Source organism: Eleutherodactylus coqui, chromosome 10 (assembly GCF_035609145.1).
Source record: "Eleutherodactylus coqui strain aEleCoq1 chromosome 10, aEleCoq1.hap1, whole genome shotgun sequence".
Classification (NCBI taxonomy): domain Eukaryota; kingdom Metazoa; phylum Chordata; class Amphibia; order Anura; family Eleutherodactylidae; genus Eleutherodactylus; species Eleutherodactylus coqui.
In genome coordinates, this window is record NC_089846.1 from 124885611 (window position 1) to 124913380 (window position 27770).

Sequence of the window (27770 nt, forward strand, 5' to 3'; positions counted from 1 at the left end):
CTATAGTGCAATGGCCCAACAACAAAACTGGGCACTTTAAATATGTAGTATTTTTATAACCTGGGAGTAGACCAGCAAATAACAAACATTAGAGGCACACATTACAAACATCAGTAAAAAGCATATATGTTAAACTCGATTTATTTTCTTAAAATAACAAACAAGATAAAAGCAGCACCTGAAGAACATAAGTTTTCATGGAGTGATATGAATAAAAGGTATTTGTATAAAGCCTTCATGCAAGTTTACCAACCAGGAAAACACAATACAGGATAAATGAACAAACAGGTACGTAACCAAGGTCAGTATGTTGGGACCGGGCCGAGGGGGCAAGTTCAGGGAAGTGAATAATAACTGTCTAATAACAGTTCTCACAGGTATATATCGAGATTGAAGATGCAAATATATAGAGTTCTTAAAAAGAAAAGATCAATGAGACGCAAATGGGAACTGAATACCCTAAAATGCATTTTTTTACATGGGAGCTTATGGTTATGAATTGCCAAAGGACGTGATGGATGTCGTCTGTCACAAGCGTTGGTTGGATGTACATATTGTTTTTCCTTCCTCTTGTGCCACATGTCTTGATATATATTGAGTTAAGTGCCAAGTTAAGAGAGTAGAAATTTCTATTTAGTGCCAAGGAATGAATTAGATCTTATCATAGTAGATCCAAACTTTTTTCCTTTTATAAAGGCTATTCTGACCCCTAGGTCAGGAATAAAACCTCACTAAATATGTGACTTTGGGTTTAGCTATGGATGATCCAGAGGTAGCAGTCATTCCCAAACTCTAATGTCTGGAGGATCAAAGACCCAATCTATTATGAATAGCATATTGAAAAGCTATAGATTAAGGCTACTGTACATGTCAAATGTACAGAACTGCAATATGATACCACAGGAGTCATAATACCCAGTATATATATATATACAGTATATATATATATATATATATATATATATATATATATATATATATATATATATATATCACAGAATATAGCCCTTCATATTGTCGTGGAATTCCTTTGTGGAACCACGGCTTACTCAATTTGGAATGTTTACACCCTTCCATATTAATTCTGAATTGATTATATGCGCATAAGAAGTTTCCACACTGACTCAGGTTCAGCATGTATAGCTTCCTCAATTTTCCTTTATTGTTGGGCGCGTAGCCTGTTTTAAAAGAGTTTAACATATCCGCCCATCTGGGCAGGTCAAAGATTACATAGATACAACGTATTGTTTAATTATTGGATAAGCATCTTGCAATTCTTCCATCCTCCGGTCATCTGTGATTGGCCATCAGGTGGTGGATGAAATGAGTGGGTTGTCTTGGAGCCACGTGTGGTTCCTTCGATATGATTGGATATTACATCATGAACTATAAATTGCACAAACCTCCCATGTTATTTGCATACGTTTCCAGTAAAATTGCCTGGGTAATTATTGCGGTAGCTGTTTCAGACTGCGGTTATCTATGTCTGAGTTATACTTCTAAATTTACAAAACAGATGGAAAATGTAACATGTTTACACTATATATTATCTTGTCAGCGTTTTGAGAACAGAAGTTTCATTAAAGGAAGTATTGCATATTGCGTAAATGTAAGAACAGAAGGCAAACATGACATTTGGTTATACAGAATGTTAAATTCACAAATGTCCACTACTAAAGACCCACAGTCCAAAATATAGAAATATTGGGTTTCCACTACAGACCCCCCTTGAAACTATCTGTTTCACTAAACTCGCCCTGCTCCATCCCACCCCCACCGCTGACCCTAGACTCGCATTGTGTTGTACACTGGAGCTATTGCTGTCATGGGGGTATAGGATGGTTCGACATCATCGTATTCTGGATCCATGATGACGACGTTTGCGCTGACAGTGGGCTTTTTGTTGGACATCGTAGAGAGACAGGTGGACCAGGCAGTCATCAGGGTCGGAATACACTGTATGCAATGACAAACAGAAATTAGGATGACTATAAAGGTGACAAATATAATTAATAACTTCCTTATCAGGATAAACTCTTGTGTAGAACGTTTTGAAAACTCAGTAGAGTGGCGGTCTTTCACAACTGTCGCCTAGGCTGCAAATGCCCCTCTGATACCTAGGTGTGGGTTCTAATTTAAAGGTTGTGGGTTCATGGCAATCGGGTCTTTGGTACATGTGGAGGTCTAGGCTATCACCTGGGATCTCGAGACATTAGGTTAGGAGAGGTGCGGCTTTTACTATTTCAGGTAAACACTGCATAACTTGTGTAGACGCTACCTTGATTCATCGACAAGAGTGCAAAATCAGAACTATCTAATTACTGATCAATATGACTGAACCTTTGTCTCATTAGTAAGTGCATGATCGTATCTATCAGTCTGGAAGGAAAAAACTACAAGGTGATTATTTCCACTTCCCTTTTCCAGACATGGCAAGGTAACAGGACCAGGGGCGTTGCATGTTGCGTTGCATGAGCAGAGTGCACTGCAAATAAAATAAAGCAAAATCTTAGCGAAAACCTATCACAGTGTTCTAAATACACAATGTTTTAAAACTTATTTTTTCTATATTTTTCCCTTCTCCTGTTAGGTACCTTACTGAGGAAAACGGACTAAGGTTAGCTCTTTTTAGTTAGTGCGGTCAGCTTCTTAATGGCAACTGCGTCTTTACCTGCGGGTCACGTTTTGTCTGGAATGTAGGTACAAGTCTCCCCTATCATCTTACAGACACTCCTTTTTTGGCTATAATTGTACCTAGTGCCATTCTATTTTGAAAAGTCATAGTCGAGGTAGGTCCTATTGGTCGACTAGTCCCTATAAGGCATCTCTAGTATAACTTCTAATTATAATAAACATAATTAATCTGGTCAACATTTTATTCACCATAATGATCAGGAAAATTTTTAAAAACTCGTCAGGTACCCCCCTTGGCTGTCTTATGACGTCAACGTACACGTGTAGGTCAAAACTGTCACCAGGAGCCTCTCTTCTCACTCTAGTGTGCTGTTACAATACTAGTAGTATGCACAGGTACGCACGGCGTGGGACTCCCTGATCTTCACCCACACCAATGTCCCTCCTGGAGATAGTCCTGATGGTGAACACGTCCAGGCCGCCTACCCTGTCCCTACACTACCTAGTGACAAGACTGGAAGGAGCCGTCGTACCTATGCAGAAACAAGGGTAGACCAACATGACAGGATAACTACAGAACACAGCAGAGTTGGATTAAGATAGAGTAACTATGGGGGGTAACCTCATTATCTTCAATGCTGTCTGACAGGATGTGGAGGAGCATAAGGGCTTTACTAAGGCACACTCCCCTGTCCAATTACTTTCCAGACATGATGTCACATTATTTTACCTATGAAGTGTGTACCTTCGTTTACCTCATTCACTTCCGGTACCCTGTATCTGCAGATTACCTCATTCATGAGCTTCTGTGTGGTTATCTGCTCATTTACCTTAGTATCAGGGTGGGCCTCCAACCTGAAAAAGACTCAAGCAACAACAAGCACATGTTCATACTCCCCAACAGGTGTGAGCTGAATGTGGTCAAATTGGCAATCTCTGAAATGGGTAGAGTGGTCAAGGCAAGTGTTATATGGCCACCTTACTTCTGTCCGGACTCGCATATGGCAAAGATCATGCTAACTGGACAAATGATGCAGCAGCTACAGAGAACCTAGGTGTCACCTATTCTTGTTCAGTGTCGATGTCATCGCTGCTTTTGATTCTGTGTACCAGTTGGGCCATCATGGGGGACAGGGACCTCTGTAGGCAAGTTCTGTTGATTGTTCGCCATACGCCGTCCTGTTCTGTTGCTCCCGTCTTTTAGCCCATTTGCTTTCCTTCCTCGTTGACTTGTAACTGTAAAGTCCTTGACATATCAAAGTCCAAAGTCTTTATCAAAGTCCAAAGTTTTTGTCACTGACTCATGCTGTCAGTATCTATTCTTCTTTCTTCCACGGCTTGAAGGCCGCTGCCTTTGCTGTGTTGTCGGCGAGGGTGTCACCTCTCGCTTCTCCATTGTAGAAATCGGTGTGAATTCTCCATTGCCAGGTAGTAGTAGTAGGGTTTCCATGAGACTCTGCACCGCTGCACCATTCTTAATTGGCTGTCCTACTGAGATAACAAGCTGTCTGGCCTTCTATATTGGGCCATAATCATGAGCTATGCCAAATGTATTCCAGGAGTCAGTGTAAAGAGTTGCCGTCTTACCTTCTACCACTCCACATGCCTGAGTGAGGGCCTCCAGTTCCGCTTCTTGCCCTGAGACATGCGGAGGCAGAGCTTCTGCGTTTAGGACATCTTGTTGTGTGACCTCTGCATATCTGGTTCGGAATCATCAATCCTCAGTCTGGTAGCATCTACAAAAGAAAACTCAAAATATGCATCATTAACAGTGGATTCTAATAACAGTTTTTGTCAGAATTTTGTTCCACAGAATCTTAAAAAATTTAAAAAAAATAGCTGATCTGCCATACTCAGATCACCTATGCCTCCCCTCCCCCGTTTGAACCGGAATACCTGATTAAAAGAAGAGTAGCTGGGTTCAAGGTATTACAACATTGGGAAGAAATATTGGGGGAGGCATGGAAAGAGCACATTGTAGCCGGATCTAATAGGCTAGAGATAAGTGCTTGGGTTGCACTTGCATGAGTATGTTCTGGATGTCATTTGGGGTGTGGACCACTAGGGGGTAGTCCAATACCAACTTAGAAGATTTGTCAACCATTGCCTGTACTGCCGCCACTGCACAAGCAGATGAGTGAGCTCCTCAAGTCACTTGATCTAACCTCATGGAGTAGTATCTCAGTGGTCGTGGTTGTCCTCTGTGCTTTTGTGTCAATACTGTCGTATGGGCGGCAGTATGAAACAAGGCCCAGAAAGGTGCGGAATTTGGCAACGGGTGTATGTACAGGTATGGCCTGGCCAGGAGAACAACCTTTCTTGCAGAACTTGGTTAGTCTTGGAGGCCTCCAGGCCTTACAGCCTTCTGCAAGGGAAATTAACGGTGAAATTGTGGCCGGTCGGCAGTTTTTCCAAAGCATCAGCACACAGCACCTAACATGTGTGGCTGACCCTTCACCCCTTTCCCTTTTTTTTTTTTTTTCTGTTTGACCCAGGGGTGTGTATCTGGGTCTCGTATATATTATCATGGTGGGTACATTCAATTTCCCTACATCTGTCTTGTAGGTGGCCCATAATTTGTCAGGAACCGTGGAAAGCTGAGTTTGGGACAGGAGAAAAAAACAACACTTTTTCTTCTGGCTATCTATGATTCTTACCCCCTACTTGGATAAGAGACGTGTTCTTGCATCATCTAGCTCCACCCCTCTGAATTAGGCTAATCACTTACTTCCTTATTTTCTCATTCAACGTTAGCAGTCCTCGGATACACATCACAACCCAATAAAGATAAAGTCTTCTGCATCACACAATTTACATTTTACAAATTACGGGTCAATCTACCCCGTTCCTCCTGTGGATACCTGGCCTTATCGTTACCTGCTTGTTTCCCATTCTTCGGCTTCTCTGCATCAACTTACTTCCTTTACACCTTACTCCCTGTACTTTATTTTAACGTTTATTAAATTTAACTATTCAAACCAGTTTAAACTATCTAAATTTAACTTCCCTAGGACTGCAGCATCATAACTTCCTCTTTTTAAATCTCTCCCTCCCGTGACAGCCCAGAGACAGGATTACAAGGGAGAACGTGGCTAATTTTTACTTTTACAACAGTTTTTTTGTCCCAGACTTCCGGCGACCAGGCAGATGCAGTCTTAGATGCCGGGCATCTCCATCTGATTGGTAACGTACTGCAATTCTCCCTATTTACTGAACTGTTATACAACTCAACTGTTATATCGAACGCTGGCGTCCTTGGCATGTGTTGATACAGACGCCATTTCAGCCCACCTTCTCTTCCTCTTTCTGACATTTAGGGAAATTCTAACGTCTAATGTATAACTAATGTGTTCACAGCGGTGACCACCTAACATTGTATGTGGTTACAATTGAATTGGGGACTTGGCATTATCAGCACCAGTTGGGGATTTGGCAAACATAGATGTATTTTCTTGTGGGCATGGTGGGCTACGCAGTTTGTTACAGTTTGTATTCTTAAGAGCCCCCTCAGGATGTGAGTGGCATATAATTGTTTACATTTGTATGACGGACGTATAACAAAGATTAGATTACATAACAAAACATATGAACAGTAGTTATTGTCACAGCACATGAATTGCTCCGCTTCTATTCACAGTTACAGCACTTCCTCTTTTTAAATGAAGTTAGCAGCTTTTATTTTCTTTCCCTAAACAATTACGGGCACAAGCCTATACTTTCAACGTTTAACAATTCAACAGCAACACAGTCTAGTAATCTGCCTTACTAGTAGGGATCCAATAATGAACATGCAACCTACAAAGTCCAAACCCACAGTGCACCGCTGCGTACAGTGCATTAATCTTGGCTATAACCCAGCCAATGCATTCTCACTGTCGACAATCCCTTCTTACAGTTGAGCAGGACTGATACTAATTCTATATAACAGACAAACAGACTATTTCTATATAACAACTCAGCAGGATTAGCTCTACACAACAGACAAGCACAGTAACTTTATATAAAGGACAGGTAGGACGTTTTGAGCACGCAGCAAGATTGCTTGGTTAATCAATGATAACCCCTTCCACACTTTTTCCTGGAGGGTGTAGGAATTGACCTTGGTACAATGTTTGTTGCCTTTCAATTTCAATCATGGCAGCCAGATTCATGATTATAGAAGTCTTCTCAGACACCGGACATAATATGCCCCGCCCTAGAGTCTCTAGCATTTCTGTCGCTACACAGTTTAATAATCTACCCTCAGAGGGATCCACTCATGAACATTCAAACGATAAACAAATTTGTGGACACACACAAATAGACAGAGCACCAGTACGGCTGGTTTTAGACTTACTGCCCCTCGGGATCCGGTCTGGCAGTTCCCTTTCTCCCGAAGCCTTTTACCAGACTTTACCGAAGTAGCGATACCTGTCCAGACGTTTGACCGCTCCCTGACTCTTAGGTTTTGTAACCAAACCGGACCAGAGCAGGAACACCTTAGTCAAACTACCCTGACAGGTCCCTTACTTTTAGGTTTTGTAACCAAACCTGACCCAAGTAATAGGGACGCCTGTGCAGGGTCATTCCCCCCCCCTTAGGGCAGCTTATTGACCTCGCCACACGACCAGTACTCTCAAGACAACAGGCATGTAAACATTCCTTTTATATCTTATGACAGGTTCTTATCACGTGATCGAGACTTAAAGAAATACCTGTCGTGCGGTTCCAAATCTATCGGCCTTGCACGGCACATAGGCAAGCCTGGAGTTAGCCACACAGGTATAGATAATTAATTTATCTTACCGTGTTCTGAGGATTTGGTGGGCCCGCTAAGTCCAAGGTTGTCTATGTCCGTGCCTTGTGTCCGAGCTCTTTGGAGCCTATCGATCACGTCCCATCTGGGGTGCCAGCTGTCGTGGAATTCCTTTGTGGAACCACGGCTTACTCAATTTGGAATGTTTACACCCTTCCATATTAATTCTGAATTGATTATATGCGCATAAGAAGTTTCCACACTGACTCAGGTTCAGCATGTATAGCTTCCTCAATTCTCCTTTATTGTTGGGCGCGTAGCCTGTTTTAAAAGAGTTTAACATATCCGCCCATCTGGGCAGGTCAAAGATTACATAGATACAACGTATTGTTTAATTATTGGATAAGCATCTTGCAATTCTTCCATCCTCCGGTCATCTGAGATTGGCCATCAGGTGGTGGATGAAATGAGTGGGTTGTCTTGGAGTCCTTCGATATGATTGGATGTTACATCATGAACTATAAATTGCACAAACCTCCCATGTTATTTGCATACGTTTCCAGTAAAATTGCTTGGGTAATTATTGCGGTAGCTGTTTCAGACTGCGGTTATCTATGTCTGAGTTATACTTCTAAATTTACAAAACAGATGGAAAATGTAACATGTTTACACTATATATTATCTTGTCAGCGTTTTGAGAACAGAAGTTTCATTAAAGGAAGTATTGCATATTGCGTAAATGTAAGAACAGAAGGCAAACATGACATTTGGTTATACAGAATGTTAAATTCACAAATGTCCACTACCAAAGGCCCACAGTCCAAAATATAGAAATATTGGGTTTCCACTACAATAGTACAGTACAAACTGCATGCGCACAAAAAACCCTTTTAGATAATTACAGCCTTAAGTACAAGAGATGGTTGATCTCAGGCATGGGGAACACTAATTAATTTATTCCTAATAAACATTTTATAGTTTGCTGATTGCTATCAACAGAATTCTTAATTGTCAAGTCATAATTATAATTATCTGCCATTTCCTATATACATTATATATGTAATCAGCTTTACATAAGATTGTTTATCTGCAACAAACATGAAGCGTTGGATACACCTCTATTTGTATGAAGACAACATCCTTGTCGAGCGACATGTTACGGAATATTCTCCTGGGCAATTTTTAAAGCAAAATGCTTTAATATTGAATCTGTGCTTGAAATGATTCCAAGAATCGGAGATGGATAGGTTTCATGATAGCAACTGGCAGCTCTGAAGAGTCTCCAAAGACATATTAAGAGTTAACTTTCGCTAATCTTTCTCTGGCATGTTTCTAGCCACAAACACCACAAAGAGCACTAAAATCTGAGTACCAACATCATATATTTATACCCATAAATATTACATACTCGTATTTATGGGTATGTCATAAGAAAAAGCGTGGTTGAGAATAAAGAAAGGAGAAGTTTAGCAGACATCCGGCAATATAGGTGTTAAGAATGTGATATGCAATTAAGTATCGATTTAATCCAAGACTAACAAACCAAAGCTGCAATAATTTTAAGCGGTTGACTCTTTTAGATTTGTTCTCTAATACACGATAAAATTACTTTCTTTCTCCCTGTTGTGCGCTTCTGCTGACTGAACGACTAGGAGGATGTTGAAAAGAGGGCACCCGGGAAGATTTGTTTTCCAATATTACTGATTTTGCCTGGCATATAATATCAGTCTTATATTTACCTGATGTAACCTACCTTGTGTAATCATCAATCTGTAGCTTGATCCGTCAGAAGTTTCCAAATGCAGGTGCGTTGATATGTAATTGTAGAAATTTAATCTTTTTTCTCATTTAAATGTAATTTGAGGACAAATTCAACTTAACTGGGTTCTGTGGCTCAGAAAAACATGTTCAAAGAACCTTATTATGGCATTCTGAGATAATAGAGGAAGCCCCAATGGGCATATAATGCTTCATTTCTTTTGTGGTGGCACTACAGGGAAAATGAGCCTCATGTGGCGCAGAGTGTAAGCTCTCACCTACAACCTGAAGGTTGCAAGTTCAATCCCTGCATGATTCAGGTAGCCAGCTCAAGGTTGACTCATCCTTCCGAGGTCAGTAAAATAAGAACCCAGCTTGGTGGGGGGTAATAAGTAATAATTACCTGAAAGCGCTGCAGAATAAGTTGGCGCTATACAAATACCAAGATTTATTTTACCTGCTGCCAAGTTCCCTTTGCAGTTTTTTGCAGGATGTTCCAGAAGTCAGTAGCTTATTTATGGGAGACCCCTCTTACAGGAAATGTCCTAAGCTGGCAATGCCTTTATAAAGTGACTTTGATTTGGTTTCAATGACCACCACGCAATGCATTTCACTTTGTCACAAGGTGCTGACAGCTTGTTCTAGCTGCTAGGTTCCTGCATTACAAATTTGCATGGTCAGCTCACCATTAATAAAGGTTGACTAGCAGGACAATTCAGCAGAGAACGTAAGTACTACTATATTACTATTATAGTACTACTGGGCCAGAATGAAACTGAAGGTAATGCTCATCTTTGGGTGTTCGAATAAGTCATTACAACAATGTAGCATCAAAATACATAAGGTCGAATAGAAGCTTGAAGAATGTCGAATAGAAGCTTGATCCACTGTTGTAGTACCCTTGGTTTACATATGGCATTGCAACAGACGTATAAGGCAGCAATAAAAGAATAAATTATAGAATGGATTATGTTGGAAGTTTCCCATGTGAGCTTTAGGTCCAAATTTATTCAGATAAAGTAGTCAATAAATTTTGAGTATATCCCTCTTTATCTGATCATCCAATCAGTGGAATCACGAACTCAAAAATATACAACACAGAACACAATAATAAACCAGTAATTCATCTTTAATTAAATATTACTTAAAACGCATAAATAGGAGTGAACAGAGTTCATACAAAATTAGGATTAATTTCAGGTTCAATACATCAATCTAATTTATCACTCAACATAACTGATCCCAAAATTAGAGGCATCACAACATGATGACAAAGATAATACAAATGATACAGACCACGGCAAACATCACTCCATGACAGGCCTTTTGCCCGTAGCTTCGTCTGTTGCTAATGGATAACATGAAGTGTCACACTATTTATGCACCCTACGACCAATAAAATAACAGATATAGTGTACCTATGCATAATTAAATCAGACCCCATTATGAATGCATAATACTTCAGCGTCATAGGATAACTACCACGATGATGTGTTAGATGTCAATGCAATGCATAATAAATGTAATGCATAACTCAGATTATCTATTGGACCTGAGAGGAACACTAGCTTTTAGCTTAATCTCTGTTTACTCCCATTTATGCACTTTAAGGCTGTCTGCACACCCGCCGTGTTTTTGCTGCAGATTACGGCACTTGGATCCGCACCGCAGATCCGCAGCAAATACTGTTCATAGCATGCTATGGGAAATCCCTTTTTGCTGCACACTTGTGGAAACCAACTGCGGTTTCTGTGAGAGGAGGAAGAATTGCAGCATGCGCTATTTTTGTGCGGATTCCACGTGGACGGCTTCTGTTGAAGTCAATGGAAGCTCTCCGACCTACAGCCTGTCTGCAAATAAACATTGCGGGCAGGTTGCGGATTTCGCATCATCATCTAGCGACGGCACAGGAAAAATAAACATTTGAAAAAAAAGAGAGAAGAAGCCGCGCAGGGCTTCGGGATTTCCCCATAGCAGGGAGAGAGAGCAGAGCTAGGGGACTTGCTATTTGTATAGCGCTGACGTATTCCACAGTGCTTTCAGGTAATTTATTTATTCATTACCCCCCAGAAAGCTGGGTACTCATTTTACTGACCTCGGAAGGATGGAAGGCTGAGTCGACCTTGAATGGGCTTAACCCATAGGCCCGCCCTGTCTCTCCCTGCTATGGGTTAATCCCCCATAGCTCTGCTCTCCCTTCTATGGGAAAATCCTGAAGCCCTGCACGGCTTCTGATCTCTCTCCCCTGAGAGCAGGTGCTCTTTTCAAAGCGCAGCTGCTCCAGTGAATGGGCGATTTTCATGCGCGTGAAGCTCAGGTCTTCTGTGCATGAAACATTGCCTGTTTTTACACACGTGAGCGGCGATCTTTTTTGCGTGCCTATTCGTGCACAAAAAACACTCGTCTGACCGAGCCCTAATAGTGTATTTGCTCATATTACAGCTCTTTACATCCTCCTAATTTACGGAGCCATAATACGGTGCCTATACAAATATTTTTATTGTACATCCATACCTGCCATGTGCCTAACGGGTTCTTTCAGCTCATAGGAGCTGTTATGTTTCAAAGATGTTAAGGTTAGCAAATATTGGTTAAATGTCCAATGTGTGGATGTGATGATCCCTTTGTTATAAGCTGTATATCTGTGTTAATTTATGTCTGATTATGGATTTTTCCTGCTAATATGTGACGGGCACTTCAGCTCATTTTAATAATAAGTAAGCTGACAATTTAATGACATGTATAATGCAGATATCTTAAAAACTGTAGATAATGATCTGGAATGGCCGCATTGAGATTAGCTACTGGATTAATTGGTAGAGTGCTCTATTCTTGTGGAATAACTAGTGAGGCCATACGACCCATATGAGGTTAGCATTTATCAAGCAGAGCTATTTACTTACAGCAAAGCATTAATTTAGCAAAAGGTTTTGTTACAAAAATAGCTTAGTACCATTTTAGCCAGAAAAATCTATGGGAAGTTAAATTCTATAGAAGTGATACCTTCATGGGCTAACCAGTATAATTATATTTTCCAGCTTTTAGATGTCACAGGCACCTTTTTCAAGCAGAAAACAAAAATCATGAATCGGCTTGAGTGCTATGAAAACTTTTAAATATACTTTTTCTGGTTCGCCAATAAATATAATCTCTATAATAGTTTTGACTTTTTATACAAGAGTATTTGACATTTCACAAATGATTTTAGAAGATCATGAACAACTAACCAGTAAAAGCTAGCCACTGACAAGCTTTCTTCTGATGTGTGCACCTTTTTACAACACTGTATCGGAAGCCTGGCCTGGGTTTAATACAAACTCAACTGTTAGAAGTTAGCTGGGCTCCAGCACTAACTGCCGGGATCGGTTAGCTCTGATTCTAGTGGTTTAAGCCTTCAGATGCCATGGTTACTGCGGACCACAGACTATGAAGAGGCTGTCAAAGAGAGGGGCTCTTTTTATCACCCATCAGATCCCTGCAATGGAATAGTAAGGTTCCTGTGTGTTGCTATAGCAAACAGAGGTTTGTAGAATACAAGGCAATACTGGTATTCTATCAGTGATCCAAGCTGATGAAGTTCAAGTTCCATAATGGGACAAAAGTAAAATGTATTATGACAATGTATTTAAAAAAACCCTGAACTCCCCCCCCTTTTGTCCCTCATTATGTAAGCAAACAAAAAACACATAAAATTGCTGCGTTTGTAGCAATCCCAAAAAAAAGGTTAGCGCGTTATTAAACCTGTACGGTGAATGCTGCGAAGAATAAAAAGTAACCAAAATTGCTAACTTTGTATATCCCACATCACAAAAAAACTGAACAAAAAGATATAAAATAGTTCTATAAATAAGAAAATGATACCATTAAAATACAGCTTGTAAGATATCGTTAGGGAACATATCTCTGTTGCCAATCATATATTGACCGCTATAAGATCCAGTATTACTAAAAGACGCAACAGCTTTGAAATCCCTACAATACTTGAAATTTTACAAACTTCCCACTTTGAGGCCTTGGTCAAGCAAGAGTTTTTTTTCTGCACGAATAGGCACGCAAAAATGGTGCTTCTAAAAGAACAAATGGGTTCCTATAGAAGCGCTCAGATTAGAGAATGTTAGGAGTGTGAAACGGCACGCACCTAACAAAGATAGGATATGACCAAACGTTGGTGCGCGATATGCAGGAGTTGACATTGATTCGCATTGGAGCTGGTATCTATGGAAATTCCTGTGCAGGGAATAGATTTCCTGCTGCTTACAGCAGAACACTTAAAACCTGCTGCACAGAAGCACATTTTCAATGTTCCGCTGTAAACTCCTTTCCCGCGATGACTAACAGGAATTTACAATGGGACATTTAAATTGTGGTTCTGGGCAGCACATTTTAAATGTCCTGCTGGAAGCAGTGGGGTATTCCTCCCGCCTTCCTGCTGGGCTATTCCCCAGCATCGGGGGGCAGTAGGGGACTCTCTCCCACCCCCTCTCCCAAGAGAGGGGAGTTACAAGGCTTTCCTTGAGGGTTTCCAGAAGAGCATGGGAGGAGGGGGTGGGACAAGAGGGATTCACCCTCTAGCCCCACCCCCTCTATATTTGCTATGAGGATTCTCTGTGAGAAACCCTATAGCCCTGCTCACTCTCTCTATCCCCACCCACTCTCTCTGCACTATGGGGATATCCCTCAGGGGTCTCCAGAACAGGGAGAGTGGAGCTATGTGGGATTAACCCATAGCCCCACTCCATCTCTCTCTGCTACGAGTTAATCCTCCATAGCTCTACTCTCTCTCCCTGCTATGGGAAAATACCAAAGCCCCACATGGCTTCTTCTCTCTCACCTCCTGGAGCAGAGGCGCTTTTAAAAGCATAGCTGCTCCAGTGAATGGTCAATTTTCATGCGCATGAAGCTCGGGTCTTCTGCACGTGAAACATTGCCCGTTCACACAATTTTGACACATGCGAGCAACAATTTATTTTGTAAGCCTTGTCTGACCGTCGCCTGAGGAAAAAACACATGGGTACATGCGCTAATATACTCATCACTGCAAAGCATATTAGCACATGAACCAGTGTTCTTTTTTTTTATTTTTAAACTCCAGGCTAATGCATGCCAGTTTTGAAAAAAAAAGCACAAAGGTAGGTTCCGCCCTATCTTTCTCACACATAGAAAAACTATGTGCAAGAAAGATAAGGCAAGTCCTATCTGTTGTTCCATGTAGTATTAAACAGAGCTAGAACACGTCTATCTGTTTAAGCCCTAACTATTTTATGGAGCCTTTGATTGCAAATTGGGTAAGAAATCTATCAAATTTTAAGCAAAACTGGGCAAGATTGTTCCAACTCATTGACTATTGTTGTTGATTCCGGTATTTATTACTTTTGAAATATAATTATTAAGAATTAGAGACGAGCGAACGTACTCGTCCGAGCTTGATGCTCGGGCGAATATTAGGGTGTTCGGGATGTTCGTTATTCGTAACGAACACCACACGATGTTCGGATGTTCGGGTTACTTTAACTTTCTTCCCTGAGAAATCTTTTCTATATGCGCTCAATGGGGCCGGCGGCAGCAGCGCCAACCCCATTGAGAACATATAGAAGACAAATCCTTCTTCTCTGCCACAGCTGTAACAGCTGTGACAGAGAAGAACGATGTTTGCCCATTGAATTCAATGGAACCGGCAATACAGCCGACTCCACTGAATGCAATGGGCTGCCGGCGATCGCGGGATGAATTGTCGGAAAGGGGTTAAATATATAAGCCCTTCCCTGCAATTCATCCAGAAATGTGTAAAAATAAAAAATATATATATACTCACCTGGTGCCGGCAGACGGAGTTCAGCACGGCAGGCTGCAGTTCTCCTGAACTGCTCTGAACAGCTGTGAGTAGTATTCAGCAGCCGGGGATTTAAAATCCCCGCCTGCTGAATAAGATGCCTCTGAATGGTCACAGCCTGACCAATCAGAGGCCAGCCCTCACTCACACCCATTCATGAATTCATGAATGGGTGAGTGAGGGCTGCCTCTGATTGGCTCAGGGGCAGGAGAGTTGGTGTTCGCTCATCTTTATTAAGAATGCTAATTTTCCATGCTTTTTATTTTATAGTTCCTCCATTATTTATCTCTTCCCCTCCCTTTTTCTTGTTTGAAAAGGTCTGGCAAAGCTTTCTGTATTTTCTTTTTTCAAAGTAATGTAACAATAGATAATTCTATTATTTTGTTTTTGTTATGCAGAGATGATTAACTGAAAAGAATAATTGTGCAATTATTATATATTTTGGAAAAATTATGCAAAAATATGTAAAACAAAAACTACAGTTTGCTCTGCAAAAAAACACCCTTAGTGTTCTTTCACATGAGAGACCATAGCGAGCAAAAATTCTGCACGCGATAAAATTGCGGCTAACTGCGTACAAAAACGCATAAATGGATGTTTTTCTTCTATCGAGTCCCGAGCTTATTTAGCATTAAAATCACCCATTCACTTGATTTGGAGATGCATATTGCAGAAAAACTGCGCTGCTGTTCGGGAGTTCGGGGAAGAGAGAGATGTATCAGCCCCAAAGTCCTTCGTTCAGCAGCAAGTTTTAAATGTCCAGCTGTAAGCTCCTGTTAGTCCCTGCAGGAAAGAGAAGAATACCCAGGGGTTCCCTTCATTGCAAAGGACTCTCTTCATCTCAGTGGGGCTGTTGGGGACTCTGAGGGATTCCCCCATAGTGGGGAGAGAGAGAAGGCAGGGCTAGAGGGGTTTTCCAAGGGATTCTCCCATACCAGAGTGAGAGATGGCAAGGCTAAGGGAGTTCTTCTAGCCCCACCCTCTCTCTCCCTGATATGGGGGAATCCTTCAAAGAACTCATTTAGCCCCACCCTCTCTCTATAGCCCCACCCTCTCTATCCCTACTATGGGGGAATCCCTCTGAGAACCCCACTAGCCCTGCCCTCTCTCTCTGCTAAGAGGGAATCTCTCAGAGAACCCTTCTATCCCCTCTCTCTCCCCCGCTATCCATGCCCTCTCTCTTGCCCTGCTTTCTTTCTTCCCACTATGTGGGAATCCCTTGAAGAACCCAACTAGCCCCACCCTCTCTCTCTCCCTGCTATAGGGAATCACTCAGGGTGTTTCCTCTAGCCCTACCCTCATTCTCTCAGTGCTATGGGGGATTCCCCCAGAAAACCCCACTAGCCCTGCCCTCTCTCCCCACTATGGGAGAATTTGCCTGTAGGGGGAAGAGAAGGGTTCCCCTGCAGGATGTAATTACACTGACTGTTATTATACCTTTTAGTCCTTTAATTACAAAAATAGCAAACAATGAAAAAACTATATAAGGGTGGGGTCACGAGCATGTTTTTGTGCATGCACACGGAAGCACAAAAACACACTTGTATTTAAAACAATGTATTCCCTATGGTGTGTGCACATGTCTGTACTTTGCAGGGGCGTGCCTGCAAAGATAAGATATACGTGCACTATTAGGAATGCATGCATTGTTTTCAATGGAGCCACGGCTGCTGCCGGCGGCTCCATTGAAAACAACGCTCTGCCAGCACCCCTGCATTCTTTTCAGGGAAGGGCTTTACATATACGCCCTTCCCTGAAAAAGAAACATTTTAGGGTAAAAAAAAGAAATACTTACATCTCCGCCACTTTTGTGACCCCCGCAGGCATGAAGAACACATCTGCTGCATGCGGCAGATGTTTCCTTCACCCCCGCTAGTTGAAAGAATTCCCTGTTGCTACATCTGCCACATCTGTGGCAGATGCAGCAGAGGAATTCTTCAATTCTCTACCGCAGCTGTCACACATGACAGCTGCGGTAGAGAATCCTGCTGCTGGCATCACCATCATTGGATTTCAGGGAAGGGCTTTAAACATAAGCCCTTCCCTGAAAATCCAAGAAAAGTAGTGTAAAAAAAAAAAGAAAGCATACTCACCTCCCTTCAGCTGCCGGGGCTCAGCTGCAACTTCTGGCGCTGTCCCCGGCTCTGTAGTTCTCAGCTATCAGCAGGAGGGGATTTAAAATCCCCGCCTGCTGGTAGCTCTAATTGTGATTGACTGAGCACTATATAAGCCCCTCCCTGAAAAGCCATATAAAATAGTAAAAAAAAAATAAAAAATAAAAACTCATTCATTGAATGACAGCTGAGCGCTGCCTGTGATTGGACACAGTGCTCAGCCAATCACAGGCAGCGCTCTGCATTCATTGAATTCAAAATCTGCATATCTAACATAAACATTTTTGAGTTGGAGTTGAAAATGGCAAAATTCTGCAAATAGTTGTCCATAAATATTCACATTTAGGGCTAAACAGAAGGCCGTGATTTTGGAACATTTTGCGGGCGTGAAAATGAACCCCACAAAACGTGACAAGTCCCCATATAAGAAAAGATAAAAAACCCTATGCGCTCTTTAGGGAAAGATGTCTAGGTAGCCTTTATAGGGTGCAGATAAAATGGCCTTGAATAAAATGCAACAAGTTTTGCCGCTCCACAGCGACTTTCTCAAGCAATGTGTCAAAAGAAAATCATTGACTTCAATAGTTTTGTTTTCACGAACGTTCTGCGATATTACTATGCGTGAGAAAAAATAGGCCTTGCCCTATTTTTCTCACATGTAGTTTTTATACACGCGAGAAAAGATAGGGCAGGAACTTTCTTTCTGCTTTTTTTTAACTTCCGCTTAATAGCACAAAATTTAAACAATAAAAAAAAAAAAGACTTTGGACTGGTTCATGCAAAAATACGCTCCGTAGTGTCAAGAGTATTTGTGCGGCTCCCGTCTGAAGAAGCCCTAAGACCTGTAGATTTTCATTGTGATTTCCGCAGGTGATCCGGTGAGGTATTCTGTCTGGTGTGAAAGAGCTCAAAACCCGATTTGAAAATAGTTCCAAAACACTACAAGGCAGCAAGCAGGCATCATTATTATCACCTGTAAAGTTAAATAAACCTTCTTCAGATTAATTAACTAGATTCTCTTCCATATCATCAGACATGCTCAAAACACAAATTAATTCTTGTTCAGAACAATCTGGATAAGATCCTAAAGGACTTAAATGAGCTTGTTTTTCACTTCTGTTTTAACCGTTGGTTCAATATTTTAATTATTATAGATTCATGCAAAATTATTTTTCTGACTGCTTTATACAAATCTATTTCAAATTCAGTGAATCGTAAATCCTCAACCAGACAAAAATTCAATCCTTTTATAATGATGAAAATAAATCATTATTTAAGTGTATATCAATCAGATTAAATACCGTATATACCGGCGTATAAGGCGACGGGGCGTATAAGACGACCCCCCAACTGTCACCTTATACGCCGGTATTCAGTGGAGAAAAAAAAAAAATTTTATTACTCACCTCCCACGGCGTTCTGTCGCGCTCCGGCAGGATGTCGCTCGCTCCGGCAGGCTGTCGCTGGCTCCTCGTCCCCGCCGCAGCATAGCTTTCTGAATGCGGGGCTTGAAATCCCCGCTTCCAGAAAGCTAATACACACGCCGGCAGCCATGACATCATTGAATGGCTGTGATTGGCTAAAGCACACGTGGCTTCAGCCAATCACACTATTCAATGACATCATTGAATGGGTGTGATTGCTAACACGTGCGCCTTCAGCCAATCACAGCCATTCAATGATGTCATTGAATAGTGTGATTGGCTGAAGCCCCGTGTGCTTTAGCCAATCACAGCCATTCAATGCTGTCATGGCTGCCGGCGTGTGTATTAGCTTTCTGGAAGCGGGGATTTCAAGCCCCGCATTCAGAAAGCTATGCTGCGGCGGGGACGAGGAGCGAGCGACAGCCTGCCGGAGCGAGCGACATCCTGCCGGAGCGCGACAGAACGCCGTGGGAGGTGAGTAATAAAATTTTTTTTTTTTACACTTTTTTTTTTTTGTATTACCGGCGCATAAGACGACCCCCGACTGCAGAGCAGATTTTTCGGGGTTCAAAAGTCGTCTTATACGCCGGTATATACGGTATGTTAAGTTCCATTTACACAAAAGGATGATCGCTCAAAATTCAACGGAAATTGACAGTTTTGAGCCATAATTTTGCATTAGCTACTATTGCGCTAATCAGCCCATTAGTAGCTAACTAGCTACATTTGCATGTATTTAGAGAACAGCGGGTGTTCTGTTCTCTAAATACACTGCTTTTGTTCTGCTGAGGTCTGCTCCCTGCATACAATGCTATTAGGGCTGCCCGCAGGGAACGCAGCATGCCCTCCCTCTTATCAGGGACAACGGATTTTCTGCTGAGCTGAACTGTACATGGTAAGTGCATGATGGACACATATTTAGACGCAACGGCTATTGCTCAAAAGCCGTTGTTTGGACAAATTTTAAGTGATAACCATTACGTGTAAATCAGCCTATAGTCCCAACCCCATGTTTCTCTTGCTATAGGTCAGATCGTTAGAACTAACTCCTCAATAGTATTTGTTTCCATTGTTTACTAATGTATTAGAATGTAGCATACTTTGGACAGCTCTCCTATTAGGCTGCCTGTCCACGGTGGAGTTTGAATTGCGTTCCCCGTGACGATAATCCGGCCACGGGGAACGCAGTTCAAGATCTCCATAGCAATGCTATGGAGAGCGCTTCCCCCCCTGTCCACGGGCAGAGAATCATTGTGATTCTCCGCTCCCGGCTGACAAATCGCTGCATGCTACGATTTGCCATGATTATCTGTGGTCCTCCTATCTTCCTATCTATCAGATAAGAATGACCACGGAGATCCATCTGATGGCTCCTGCTCCCAGGCGGCGGCTCCCGCAGGGGAGATCCACCGCTGAATACTGCTATGCCCGTCGACAGGCAGCCTTAAACCCTACCAGAGGCAGGATCTAGTAGACCGGCATGCATGACATAACCTGAGTCCTTGATTAGGCTTCTGGCTGCCATGGCAACAGATCAAAACCTTGTGATTGCATTGTACTGTGCTGATGGGTAACGGGGGGATTCCCCTTCCCTGCTCCCCCTGCTGTACTATTGACTGCAGCATGTAAAGATTTAAACAGCCAGGGTTGAACGTTTATGCACTTCTATCCATCCGCAGCTAAAATTCGGGACTTGATCGCGGTTATTCTTCATTCATTCGATTTTACGGCACGTACAGGTGACCGTAAAAATGCATACAGTTGTATTCCCACGAGTGCATATGTGGCACGTTTTCACGCCGGTGCATATACAATTTGCCAAAACATAGTTCTGGAACTATGCTTTGCCCAATATATGCCGGCAGCTCCCATAGACTCCTATGGGAGTAGGGAAAGAGAAGGGAGGGGGAGGCATTTTTGCAGTGTCCAACACTGTGAAAAGCTTACAGGTGCCTCTATATAGGCAGTGGAAGGCATTCCGAGGTTTCTGGCAGACCGAGGGTTTTCCGGGGTGCATCGTATTTTTTCGTTAAAAACGACGCTCACGGTTGTGTGAATGGACTAGAAAACGCTGGCCGTGATTGTTGAAAACCGCCCATTCATGCGCTTATACGGAGCAGGCGTCAAAATATGCAAAACGCCATCAACGTATATCCGCTTGTGGGAAAGAGCCCTGAGGCTGCAAAACCATGTGACTATTATCAAGCAATCAATCAGTAAACAATCAATTTGAAAACCATGCAAACCTGCATGTCTGACGCATTTCGGACATGTTGTGGTTGCGCAGTGCCAATTATATGGGTTCATATATCCTTATATATTAGTCTTTAACAATTATTGGCATATTTAAGTATAGAAAGAATAACACATATGTAATAAAATAATAAATATCTAACATTTGCTCTAAAATATTATAATCAAATCGTTTGACAGTTTCATCCTTGAATTCAAATGTAATTTCATGAGCATTTTTCAGTCTTGTTTATTGCATTAATCTCTTCTGGGGCTTCGCAGTGCTAATATTAAGTTCAAAGTGAATTTTATCTGTAGTGAAAATATGTGCTCTTCAACTTAAAATCAGATTTTGTGTTTGCTTTTCCATTAAAGTTCTAAGGTTGTATAGAGCTTCTAAAAGAGTGTCACAACCAATATCTCAGGAAAATTGCAGAAGACCAAGATCATTGGCCAACGACCCATAAATCTATTCAATTACAGGGCTACATTCAGTAAGTGAACTCTAAAATATGGTGAGAAATGTTTGTCATTGTAATGATACATCAAATAGCTTAGACAAATGCCGTACTGTGAGAAATAACAATAAAGAATAGAGACTATTCGGAATCAAGGGCATTTTATGGCAAAAAAAGTACCTGAGTTGTGGAAACTCATAGCCACTGTTACCTTGGGGAATCAATTACCATTCAGAGTTTCAGCACAGCTCACAAAATGTATCCAGACCAGGTAGTTCAAAGTGAATATGCATGTGACTAAAAATGTTAAAGAGGAAGTCCATTTTTTTGCTGTTTTCATTTCCTATATAGTGTAGCATAGGCTCTTAATAAAGACTAATGCAGAGGTTCCGTATATGCCTTGTATACACCCATTTTAGTTTATGAGCTATGTATAAGCCATATGCTATCTCGACTCCCTCCTTCCGAAGGTGGGATGAGATAATTTGCACCCATGGCAATGGCTTTAAAATGTGTACCCCCCCTGCAGTTTAGGCCTCATTCACATGGGCGCCGTTTTCATGCATAATAGGTGCATGAAAAAAATCACTTCTAATAGAACCAATGGTTTCCTATAGAAATGTTCAGATGAGGGAATTTTAGACACGCAAAAAAGGTAGGACATCCCTGGCTACAATGCCCGCATCTAAGGTCCGTGCTTCATGAAAAGGTAGGATCTGACCTATGTTTGGTGCATGATGCGCAGGAGTTTCCATAGACACCTATGGGAGAAAGAGTTTAGCAGTGTCCAACACTCTGAAAAGAAGATTAGAAGTCATTAGGAGGATTGCAGCCGCGCCGCTACACACAGAAGCACATTTTAAATGTCCCGCTGTAAACTCCAATTATTTCATGTAGGGATGAGGGGAACCCCGAGGGTTCCCTTAATACCTGTGGGGCTAAGAGCAGTTTACAGCAGGCTATTAAAAATGTGCTTCTGGGCTGCAAGTTTTAAATGTTCCACTGTTAGCAGTGGGGAATTCCTCCAGACCGCTGCTGGGAAATTCCCCAGCAGTGGGGGGCAGTTGGGAATCTCCCCACCTCTCTCCCCAGCATTGGGTTCCCCAACAGATTTCCCCATAGCAGGGAGATAGAGGGGGTGGGGTTAGAGGGCTTCCCTGAGAGTGTAGGTGGGGCTAAAGGGATCCACCCACTAACCCTGTCCCTCTAGCCTTGCCCCTTTTCAACTTGCAATGGAAAAATCCCAGCAAGGATACATCTAATCCCGCCCTCTCTCTCTCCATGCCCCTCCTTATGTGGTATGGTGATATCACTTGGGGATCCCCTGTAGCCCGCACCCTCCCTCAGGGATGCCCATAGCAGGGAGAGAGAGAGTGGGGTTATGGAGGATTTCCCCATAGCAGGGAGAGAGAGAGTGGCGCTATGGGGGATAAACAGCAAAAAGGGACAGCTACTAGATGCAAGAGTCGCCAACCCTGGCTACCTTGGTAATACAAAATAAAAATAGGCATGCTGTGCTGGACAAATCGGTTGCCCCTGACCGAAGGTTAAGCAAACTGTTCAACAGATGTTTTATTGCTGGCAGTATGAAATATAGAAAGTCCCTTAACTTAACATGCAGAATTCGTAGCTCCTTCAATTTCTCACTGTTTCTTTTACTCACTCTCCCTCTTTTCTTTTTTGCCAGCTTTTTCTCTCTCTTTGAGAAAATCCTTGTTTCTATGTAGTCATGTCTTAAGGAGTGCTCTTACAGCATTTTTTATTATGTGGTGGGATTATGTCAGGGGTTTCCTTTGTAGCTACCAAAAACAGCACTATGAAGGGACCTCCGAATTGAAAGGAATGGAACCAGTCACTTGCATTAGTGAAACGGACACTCCTTTGGTGCCCTTTTTACAAGGGTTCTGTCCATTTCCATTTTATTTAGAGTATAGAATAGTTTAATCAACTGGGTCATGCTATGCTCCAAATAAAAAGGGAACAAATATAACCCTTGTGAAACAGATACCAAAATGGTGTCCATTTCATAAATGCTAGTGACTGGTTCTATTCTGTTCTGTTGAGGGATCTGTCACCATGCCATTTTCTGCAGCCATGATAAAACCCCCTGACATAATCTCACAGTGCGGTAAAAAATGCTCTAAAAACATTACCTTAAGGGCGCCCACCCACTGGCGTTTGCGCTTTTCGTGCGTGAAAAACGCAGCGTTTTCCGTGCGTTTTTCGCGGCATTTTCACGCCTTTTCCATTAATTTCCATTGACATTCATGGGTGCATTAAGAGAAAAATAAGGACACATATGCAACTGACAGTTCCTATGTTAAAAATTGCAACAGACTGAAAAAAAACGCAAGTGGATAGGAACACATTCAATTCTAATTGCTCTTCAGAAAAAACGCAAAGGAAAAAAAATCGCCAGTGGGTGGGAGCCCTAACTGTATTCTTTTCAGAAAAAGTTGAGTGACAATCATTATGACTGCCATATTAGTCTCGACCCTTGTGTTTATCACCAAGACTTTTTCAAGTCTAGAACAACTAATCAACCCATTTATATCATAATGAAATAAAATAAGGAGTATCACTGCATAACTATGTAATCTTGCTCTCCAGAACTCCGGAAAAGCCAAAACCCCACATGGTAGCTACATTGAAATTGTACTTCCATTCGTTGTAATCCAACTTTCCCAGCAACAGCTATAACTAAGCAGCTGAAAACTTAAAGGGAGCCTGTTATGTTATTTATGACCTCATTTAGGGCAGAGCAAAGCAGTGGCAGACATGCTAATTCTAAATTGGCCACTTATGAGGTCATGGTCAATGTGGTTTTTAAGAACTTACAGGTTGTTCCTGCAGTTCCCAGAAAGAGATAAGTCCAGTTTATTTATGTGGTGCTGCTAGTCCTGCGCATCCACCTTGATGGACACTTTTCTTGCTATTACAGTGCGTACTGAGAAAATTGTCAATCACAGAGAATGAGAAAGGCTAATAGGTGCATGAATAAATTGGATTCATCCCCTGCTGCAGAAACAACCTGTAAGTTTTAAAAACAACTGCACATTACCACATAAGTGATAGAATACTGAAATCGGCATGTCAGTTACTACTTCATACTGCCCACTGTGAGAACAGTATACAGTACATGGCAGGTTCCTTTTAAAGGGCTATTCCTATCTCTGTAAATTATGGGCGAGTTGGGTATACCTGTCTGCATGTCATAGCCACCGGTGGTCAGACATTTTTGAAACAATTGAACCGTCTGTTCTATGTTGTTTACACAGCTTCATAAATAAATGGGAGTTATAAAAATGCATAACTAGACTGTTTCCATAGCTCCTGAGAATATTATAGCCATTTTTTTCTATTTATATAATCCCAGTCACTTCACGGGTTCTCTACAAAATTGGTAGCCTAGCCTTATGAAAAGCCTTCCCTATCAGCAGGGCTGTTTTAACCATAGGGCAAATGGTGCATCTGCACAAGGACCTCAGGTAGAGCCAGCTGCCCTAACAGTGACACCGCTTTCAACTGTATCTACATCCTAAGAATGCAGATAAAGTTGAAAAGTATTTAGGAGTAAATAAGTTATAGTCATCTTTTAGATGCCCTCCACTACTCTGGTCCTCATGGTCTCTACTCACTCCCAGGTTCAGCGTGCTTGTCTAAGCACATGACCACTGCAGCCAATCACCTGTCTCAGTACCCAAGATTGGGGCCACTGGTCACGTGCTTAGATGGACACGTCCCTGCTGAACCCATAAGGAAATGGAGACCATAAGGAAGTCACACGGATGAGTGCAACCTGCTGGATTAAGCGAGTACTAGTGTTTTTTTTGCTTCAAAAACATTGTTGATGGAGGGGGGGGGGGGGATTTTAATACTCTTGCACTGGCCCCACTTGGGTATTGAAATGACACTGATTATTAAATCAATGAGGAACAGCAATAATAAGCTGAATAAAGAGATAAGCTGCATCTCCTTTATTCTTTATCAGGCATAGCTCCATACTTTTAGTAGTGGTTGTGCCTGGTATTGCAACTCAGAGATGGAACTGAGCTGTAATTCCAGGCACAGCCACTACTAAAAGTAGGGAGCTTTAGCTGGTAAAAAATGAATTTGAAGTAGTGATTACTGGAATGTCACAGCCCCTTCAATTATTTGATCTAAAGGTATGCCGAGAGTTGGACCCCAACCATTCTAATATTCATGGCCTATCCTAAGAATAAGCCATCAATGTTATAGACCTCACAAGCCTCTTTAAGTTAGGACCGCTTGGCACCAAAACAAGTTCCACTATTTTACAGTTGGTCAAAAATTGTTAGTACAGATTTTCCAAATACATTTTCTTTTTCATTGTGCTCACATTACTACAAAAATAGAGTGCTAAATCCTCTGGTGTGTAAAATCTAACATCCTTTTGTGTTTGGCTTCTAAGGTTTCAAATATCTTTCTATGTTTTACCTATTTTATAAAAATCTCTATCCCATACAATCTTTATCCCATAAAAAACCTGTTGCTCACAAAATGTTAATTCATGGTAAATTAGAATAGGAAAGACAGAACTCTACTTCTTGGATGGTAAATCACATTAACCTTTATTTTTGGCAGCACTACAAACATATCTAATCTTTAAAAATTTAACAAGCAAACAACCATTGGAGGAAGTCTGCAACTGAATTAAATGTACTAGTTATTTAGCTAGGATAAACTTTTCATAAACTATATTAACCCTTTCCAATCCACTGTCTGACGTCTAAAGACATTCTGATTGAAGCCTGCACAGCTCCGATGTCTGAAGACGTCTGGCAGGGTATTCTTACTGTGTATTACTGGCCGCTCAGTTGTTGGGGGCCTCTCCAGCATGTCCATACCACAGTACTGGCTCTAGCCAGCAGATGGCGCCATTGTATAATGGCAAAAAGTGAAAGCCCCCTAGGAAACCCTGAATCTAAAATTGGATTGCAAAGGGTTAATCAAAGTAGAAGGAACATCTGACAATTCCATATTTTACATACCTTATCTTTCCAACATGTCACAAGCCATGAATTGCTGATCACTACTATACTAAATCTGGTTGAACTTTGTCGAAAAAAAAACCCCTCATCCTTTTCCCCAGGAGCACCCTACTCCTGCCGATCAATTGTGTCTGAAATTTCAGTTTAAGAAAATTGTACTGCAAGATTTTTTTGTCTAGGATATGTCTGGCATTGCAGCTCAGCCTTAGAATGTTATAAGTTCTAATTTAACCAAGAAATGCTATTTTTTAATTATTCTGATAGTAAATGTAAAGTGGCTGATCAAGGAGATGGGATCTACATTTGGATCAGTAGAACCACAGAATGTCTGTGTAATATGTGGCCATAATAGGGATATTAACATGCTCCCATATTACTACCTCCTGCAACTAGCTTGAAGGGGTTGTAGCAAGATTGACGTTTACCACCTATCACTGATCTCCGATCTTAAGAATGGAGATTCCATGTCCCCCTGTTTTGTCACTGTGAGCTCACTACACCCTTCAGCAATGATGTCAAACTGAATGGAGCAGTGGCTACACATACACTGTGCCGTTACATTCATTTCAATGGGCCTGAGGGAAATAGCCAAGTACAAAAATGTAAAACCATTTAAAAAAAATGAAAAAAGCAGATGTTTTACAGATACTACAAATAGTTACAGAATGTGTTGTATTAGACATAATGCACATGGCCAAATGCCTCTTTATGATTCTCCATATGACGCTGTATTACAGAGCTCTTCAAGCAATTGTAAAATATATAAAATTTTAATTATATGTGGAACGCTCTCCAAATTCTTTAAATTCTAATTTAAAGTGCCCTCAATTGAGCAGTGCTGGCCAATCAGAGCACTTTGTTGTGTCATAGATTAGCAACGCATTAATAAGGGTGGCTTCACACGAGCGTGTTTTTGCACATACATAGGTGCGCACCTACGGCGAGCAAAAACACGCGTGCATGCAGCGGCGTGCATTGTTTTCAATGGAGCCGCAGCTGCTGCTGGCGGCTCCATTGAAAACAATGCTCTGCCAGCACCCCTGAATTGTTTTTCATGGAAGGGCTTTACATATAAGCCCTTCCCTGAAAAACAATCATTTTAGTGTAAAACAAAAACTTACCCTCCGCCGATGCCGTGTCCCCCGCGGGGATGAAGAACACATCTGCCACATGTGGCAGATGTTTCCTTCACCCCCGCTAGTTAAAAGAATTCCCTGCTGCTACATCTGCCACATCTTTGGCAGATGCAGCAGAAGAATTCTTCAATTCTCTACAGCAGCTGTCACACATGACAACTGCAGTAGAGAATCCTGCTGCCGGCATCCCCGTCATTGGATTTCAGGGAAGGGCTTTAAACATAAGCCCTTCCCTGAAAATCCAATAAAAGTAGTGTTAAAAAAAAAAAAAGCATACTCACCTCCCTTTGGCTGCCATGGCTCAGCCGTGTTTTCTAGCGCTGTCCCTGGCTCTGTAGTTCCGAGCTATCAGCAGGCGGGGATTAAAAATCCCCGCCTGCTGGTAGCTCTGATTGTGATTGGCTGAGCGCTTCAGCCAATCATAATCAGAGCTACTA